Source organism: Rhinichthys klamathensis, unplaced genomic scaffold (genome assembly GCF_029890125.1).
Source record: "Rhinichthys klamathensis goyatoka isolate OS25496 unplaced genomic scaffold, OSU_Roscu_1.1 h1tg000105l_1, whole genome shotgun sequence".
NCBI lineage: Eukaryota > Metazoa > Chordata > Actinopteri > Cypriniformes > Leuciscidae > Rhinichthys > Rhinichthys klamathensis.
The window spans coordinates 2,233,370-2,239,817 of NW_026606644.1; the positions used below are offsets into that span (position 1 = coordinate 2,233,370).

The window sequence follows — 6,448 nt, forward strand, 5'->3', positions numbered from 1 at the left end:
TAAGAAATGGTGTTTGAGTGTGAGGTGCGCTGTAAGAAAACAAGAAAAGCTGAAAAAGCATTGCTTGTTAAGTTTATTATTTTTAATATCAATTTTAATGTAATATTTATAATTTTTCTGTTATTTATATTATATCTCATAACCCTAACAAAAACCTCTGCAGACACCTAGATTTAAATAGAAATATGATTTGACCTTTTTTAGCTGTGAGATCAGCTCACTAGTCAATGTTCAACACTCTTCATTATATCAGTGCAGGCATTAATACCTCACATGTGTAGTCAAACCTATAGACTAACATAATTATGTACAGTGGAGGAAACTTGTTAAATTAAAATGGATGAAATTGTTGTCTATTCACCACATCACAATTCAGCGGAGAGGACAAGAGCCTCAACCACAGCGCTACCTTGCAGATACTAATTTATTCACATGCCCCTTCTGCACATCTCAAATATGTAAACCCAGACATTATCATCAAATAGTGGCCCATATAGCTGGGCATAAAATAAGGCCCCAGCAGCACCTGATCCACCACAACAAACTCCTTCGCTGGCCCCAGCAGCACCTGATCAATGAAACTTGATATACTGTATTATTAATGTGTTTTTATGTCATAAATTTATCAAGATCGGTCATGGAAATCCAGCAAAGAAAGAGAAGGCGGACTGACAAGCCACACAAAACTGGTATGATTTATTTTGTTTGAGGTGCTCTATTATTTATAGTAAATGTTGACTGTTATTTACTGATGTTCTTCATTTGTCCCTTCATAGTGGCAACTGTTGACCAACCCCTGAACATACAGGAGGCATGTATTTGTTATTACTCAATTTATAAAATGCAAGGGAATCATTATAACCACAAGAAGTTCAGATTATGTTTTGTTCATGTATAGCTTCCTCCGCTGGTCCTTTGTGAAATCTTACTGGAGGTTGTGCTTCAAGATGGTGATGTTGCAATTGGCTCCCTTGCCCTCACCTGCAGGTGCTTCAACAGCATTGTGAGCATGGAAAGTTTCCGCCGAGAGGCTCACTTTCGGTGGTTGGACAGTAAGTTTTATTAGTGTCACTGATTGGTTAATTACAGCTCTCTCTGTTTTTCTCAGTTATGTATGGTTGAATATTAAGACAATGATGAGGTCAGCTGACAACTTTTTTTTTAGGTGTCGTGAACTGGAAGGCATTCAGTGAAAATGTCAGAAACCTGTATAGGGTTCCATACAGTCTATCCAGATGTCTCCATTTTGATACTACATACAAAGACTGTGGCGAAGGCTACAGAGGAAGAGGGCAAAGAGGTGTGTTGCAGGGGTTCTATGGCTCTGATGACTCCCCAGGATACTGCGGAGACTGTTTCTATGTGGCTGGAGGAAGCATCTAATGTTTCATGCAATGTGTTCCTCATGTTTGAACTTGCCACATTTATTGCTTATTTTATTTTATTGGATGCTCTCTTTTTTACTATTATATTAAATAGAGAATGCTGCATTTATCAATACAGTTTTTCATCATATTGGTTACAGTATCTATACGGTCAATAAAGTGATGCTAATGTTTAAAGTTTTCAGAGTCATTATTCTAAGTAAACACATTTTACCTTAATTTAAAGGTCAATACGTTTTACTTTATATATCATTTAATGTAAGCTACAAATATCACTTAAATATCAGTCATTACATATAAATATATTTTGAAAAATACAGGTGAGAAAGACCAATACAATAATTTTCACCATTGCTTTACAGTAGGATTTGGTAACTTTATTGGAAATTGAATTTTTCCTTGTTAATCACCGTTACAACTTGATTTATGTTGTGTTGTTCACACACACACAAAACGAAAATAAAACTAATGTAATTATAAATAGTTGAGTAATAAAGTAATTTTTAATACTTTTACCTTTTAAGGTTTACATTTAGAGAAAAATTGCATGTAGGTAGGAGAGAATATTATAAAATATAATACACACTCACAGGCTATAACAACATTTACATATACATTGCGACAACATTTATGTCAAAATAAAATCCAGCTACCTATTTTCTTTAAAAAGGAATTCTTTCATAAACCAAATTTCCCGTTATGTTATAAGATACAGATCTTGTATAACTATCTTATGAAAGAATTCCTTTTTATATCTTATGAAAGAATTCCTTTTTAAAGAAAATAGGTAGTTGTAGCCTGTATTTTATTTTTTACATAAATCAAATGTTGTCGCGATATAGACATAATAGTAAAAATCAAGAAAAAACCCGAGAAATAATAATAACGCATTTCCGCTTCTGAAAGTGCTATAATAAAATTTCCGCTTCTGAAAGGGCTTCCGAATCCGTACGGTTATGATTGGATGGTTGGAAAATGCCTAGACCGGTTTGAAAACGCCCATTAATTGGGAAACACCTTCTTGTTGTTCCGCAGAGACCTCTATTTGGATGAGGCGGGGCGACACTTTTAGGCGGGGCGACTCGTGTCACTCCGCCCCACCCCCAATAGACTATGTGCACGTTAGCATATGCTACTTCCGGCTGCGAAACCGATAGGGGGTGTCTAGTTTCCGGTAGCCTGATGGACGACGTAGAAGTAACGTTAAACATTGTTTACTTTTCACAATGCAGCAGCGCCTGGTTACCGTAATTCCTCAAATAAAAACCGGTATTCAAATAAACGCCGGGCCTCTGATAATGGCCGGGTGCGTGATCAACGCGGACAAATAAAGGCCGGGGGAAAATTAGTGTGGATAATCTCCTAAATGACTTTCATTGAAGAGATGTTACACCTGTCCACTTCATGCGTGTTCTGTGATCTGATCGTGAAAAGACCATGTATAAATGCCATCCGAAGCACATTCGAGACAATTTAAATCCGATCGCTCAAACCACTTCTTCAGGAGGAGATCTGAGACGAGATTCCAGACGAAACTGCACAAGTGTAAATCAAATGCATCTGATTGTTGAAACCACGTATCTAAATTTTACTCCTCCCAAAAACGCTAAAAAATAAGTGTGAGAGCGTGTTATAGGCTATGTAATGTTATAGCAAGATGTGACAACGCTACTGCAACACGCATCACGGCAGCCGAGCATCTATCCATAAAGCCAACGTGCAAACTATTGCAAATTAAAGTGAAAGTAAGTCGCAGACAATTCTCCTCATCATTAAAAGTAAAGAAACGAAATGATCTTACCAGGCTTGTTGCCGCTCTCGCTTATTGCGGTCTTTTGATTTAGAAATGAGCTGATCTATCAAATGCAGCTCATATCTGTTGCTTTCGGTGACGTCCACTCCATTAAATCCGCATATAGCGTGGGAATTGAAGATTTATATCCGTTTTGCGAAAACGCATTTGTGAGCAGATTTAAGTAGAATTGTTTTGATAAATCAGAGAGCTTTCCGATCTGAGAAAACACATGAAGTGGCCAGGTGTAAACATCCCCTAATATGCATTCAAGTTCATCGTAACGTACAGCCAATAGATGGTAGTAGACAATAGATGTAACACACATATAATTTAGTGCTGCTAGTGTAACGGTCTTTTCAACAACTTTAATGAAAACGAAATTGTCTTGAGGAGCATGGAACCCAGACGGAAATTTGATTTAGATTTTTTTTAAATAAAGCGCCTGCCTCTAATAAAAGCCTGTTACCTTCTGCAGTTTAGGTAAATAAAGGCCCCAGCTTTTATTTGAGGAATTATGGTATTACCACCGACTGCCCTTTGAAAAGTGAATCGGTTTTTTTTATGTTTTAGGTCCATTGCGAACGATTAAACTAACTTAACGCCGGTCCACTGATGTAAACAAGACGGCAACCGGAAACGAAGTACCCAATTTCCACCCTCAAGCCGGAAGTTAGCATTTTTCTCGTGCACAGAGCGAATTTAATTGGTTCATAATACCGCAATCTTATTGCTGTAGACGATTCAGGTCTGAGCATGAGCATGCGCATTCTTTTATGTACGAATGGTACGAGTTTATGAATGATCTACGATTACGATGCTGTTTGGCCATACTAAATGATAACCAGGGGCGCAACTACCCAGTGTCAGAGGGGTATGCAGCAACAATTTTTGCGACAAACTTTCACAATTAGTTTTGTACTAATTTCTATACTTGAAAGATATAAGCACATGATGACATGTTCCATGGGCCGGTGTGTTAGAAAAAAAACTAACGCTGAATTTTTTTGACCAATGCATTAACTTACACCGGCACTAACCCGGCAGCGCCGCCAATTAAAGGTGCTCTATGTAGCTTTTCTTCTAAAATGAATCCTTTTTTTATTGCCTGTGTGTGAAGGGGTTGTAATCACACATTACAATGATCCACTTGTCGGGTTTTGCTATTAGCTAAGAGTAAAAAAATATATTATTTTTTTCATTCAAAGGATTGTGTCATGTTACTTACAGCTATTATAAGCAGCACACACATTAGCCAAATGAAGGGTGTTTGCTCTCCTGGGGCATGTTCAAGATCACAACGGTGCGCAACGTTTTGCTACGGTTTCCGGGTTGAACGTCATGTTTCCTGGAAACGGCGTGCACCGGTGTGCGTGCACATGCGTTTTCTCTTGTTTGGTGGGCGTGTCAGAACTGCAGTCCAATCAGCAGCAACATGTATATAAAGCACACGGTATTAAAGAGAACTCGCACAATGGAAGTAATTTACAAATATGTTCGATACGCAACAACTGAGGATATCAGAAGACATGTTTGTCGTAAGTATTATTGTAAAAATATATATCAACATAATGATGTAGTTGTTTATATTTTTAGCTTCATTGCAGGTGTGTGACATTTGGTAGGCTATAGAAATAAACAATGCATGTAAAGTGCTTTTCCTAAAAATGAGAAAGAAAATACAGGGTATTAATAAAACAGTATGAACAACAAATAAAGTCAGTATGTGAGGCTAAATAGATGTGTTTTAGTCTTTATAAGGTAAGATGTGCTTGCATTTCAGTTTCCACAAATCCCTTCACTCGATTGGGATGTTCTCTTGTGTTCTGGGCGGCAAGTGCAGTAACTGTAACATCGGGCATATGTTGTAGTATTAAACATATTTATACCGACTTAATCAGGCTCCGAAAATTCTTCACAAAGAACACAAAAAGCCTTCTCAGCTGCCGTAGTTGCAACTCTTGCGTCATCATCACAACAGTGCGTTCAACGCATCACCGTTTCTGTTTAAAAAACGTTCTGCAACGTTTTGTCGGCACTGAACGCAGCCCTGATCACAGAAGTGACGTAGATTAATTGTGACGTGTGCAAAACTGTCCCAATTCTCCTCTTCACAGCTTCGGGCCCTTGCGCACTTACTCCGCTAAGTGCACTTTCAACAACAAGTGTCCACTTCGAGGAAGACCTTAGGGCGTAGTGTGGGTATTGGGACAGGGCCAATGTCTGCATTCTGCCGCAACGCGTTTTACATTGATTCAAAATTAAAAAATGCTGAAAAAGACGGATCTCGCGGTTTAATGGATCAGTGAGTTGTTCACTCGAGAACCGCACGGACCGATTCAGTCCGACACGTGAACGAATTGTTCAGACTGATTTTCATTGAAAAGATCTGACTCAAAAGAACGAGTCGTTCACAAAAGTGATATCGCTACAGCAGATTCCCATTGACCTATTCTGGGAATGTAAGTTTCAAATATTCCCTCATGTAAATGGAAAGATATCCTATGTTACAAAGGCGAAAGTTTTTGAAGCGATATTTTTCACACCATTCAGGTAGGCCTACAAATGAGGAAACGGGGATAGGTGGGATTATTCCTCGTATCACACAAGCGCCGCTGGTGTAGTGGTATCATGCAAGATTCCCATTCTTGCGACCCGGGTTCGATTCCCGGGCGGCGCACTGCTTTTTGAAGAGAGGTAGTTGACTCGTATTGTATTCACAGTCACACACACAAACACAAAACATTCACTCATTAGCTCGCCTGTGTGTCTTCATTAGGTTATAGCTATAAATTATTAGCTATATTCATTAGCTATAAATATGCCATCTTGATTAACTTCAGGCCAAAAAAAAATCTGCATACATAATATTGAACTAGTTAAATGTTTTAGATGGGTTCTAGTCTAGATAGTATAGTAGAGTATGGTAGCCTACATCACAGCACAACACAAGACATGTCAACACAAATGATACTGTATTTTCTTGCAGAATCAGAAGTTAAGTTGAGTTTTTTTTACTTTTCAAATATGCAAAAACAGAACAGCACTGATGATGACAGTGAAACATATAATTAACTATAGTTATTAAATGTATGTGCATGATTTCGGTGGTTTGGCTGTCAGACATAATCAACCCAGAACAGTGTAACATACATTGCATTATATAAAAAAATATATATAAAGTAAAGTAGGCTATCTATGTACAAAACAGTACACAGAAAATCGATTTATTAAAGTGTTTGTTTTGCGAGTATATTTTAAATTGTACTGG

At 37.9% G+C, this 6,448-nt stretch overlaps 1 long non-coding RNA gene and 1 other non-coding gene across 2 annotated transcripts; both read left to right on the plus strand.

Moving 5' to 3' along the window:
* Positions 1 to 579: 579 nt before the first annotated feature.
* Positions 580 to 1,453, plus strand: LOC130087262 (uncharacterized). Its single transcript, XR_008807347.1, has 3 exons — positions 580 to 689; positions 777 to 1,052; positions 1,166 to 1,453. It is a non-coding gene; the product is annotated as an uncharacterized LOC130087262 (long non-coding RNA).
* A 4,333-nt stretch (positions 1,454 to 5,786) lies between these two features.
* On the plus strand, positions 5,787 to 5,857 carry trnag-ccc (transfer RNA glycine (anticodon CCC)). The gene has a single exon. It is a non-coding gene; the product is annotated as a tRNA-Gly (tRNA).
* Positions 5,858 to 6,448: the final 591 nt, after the last annotated feature.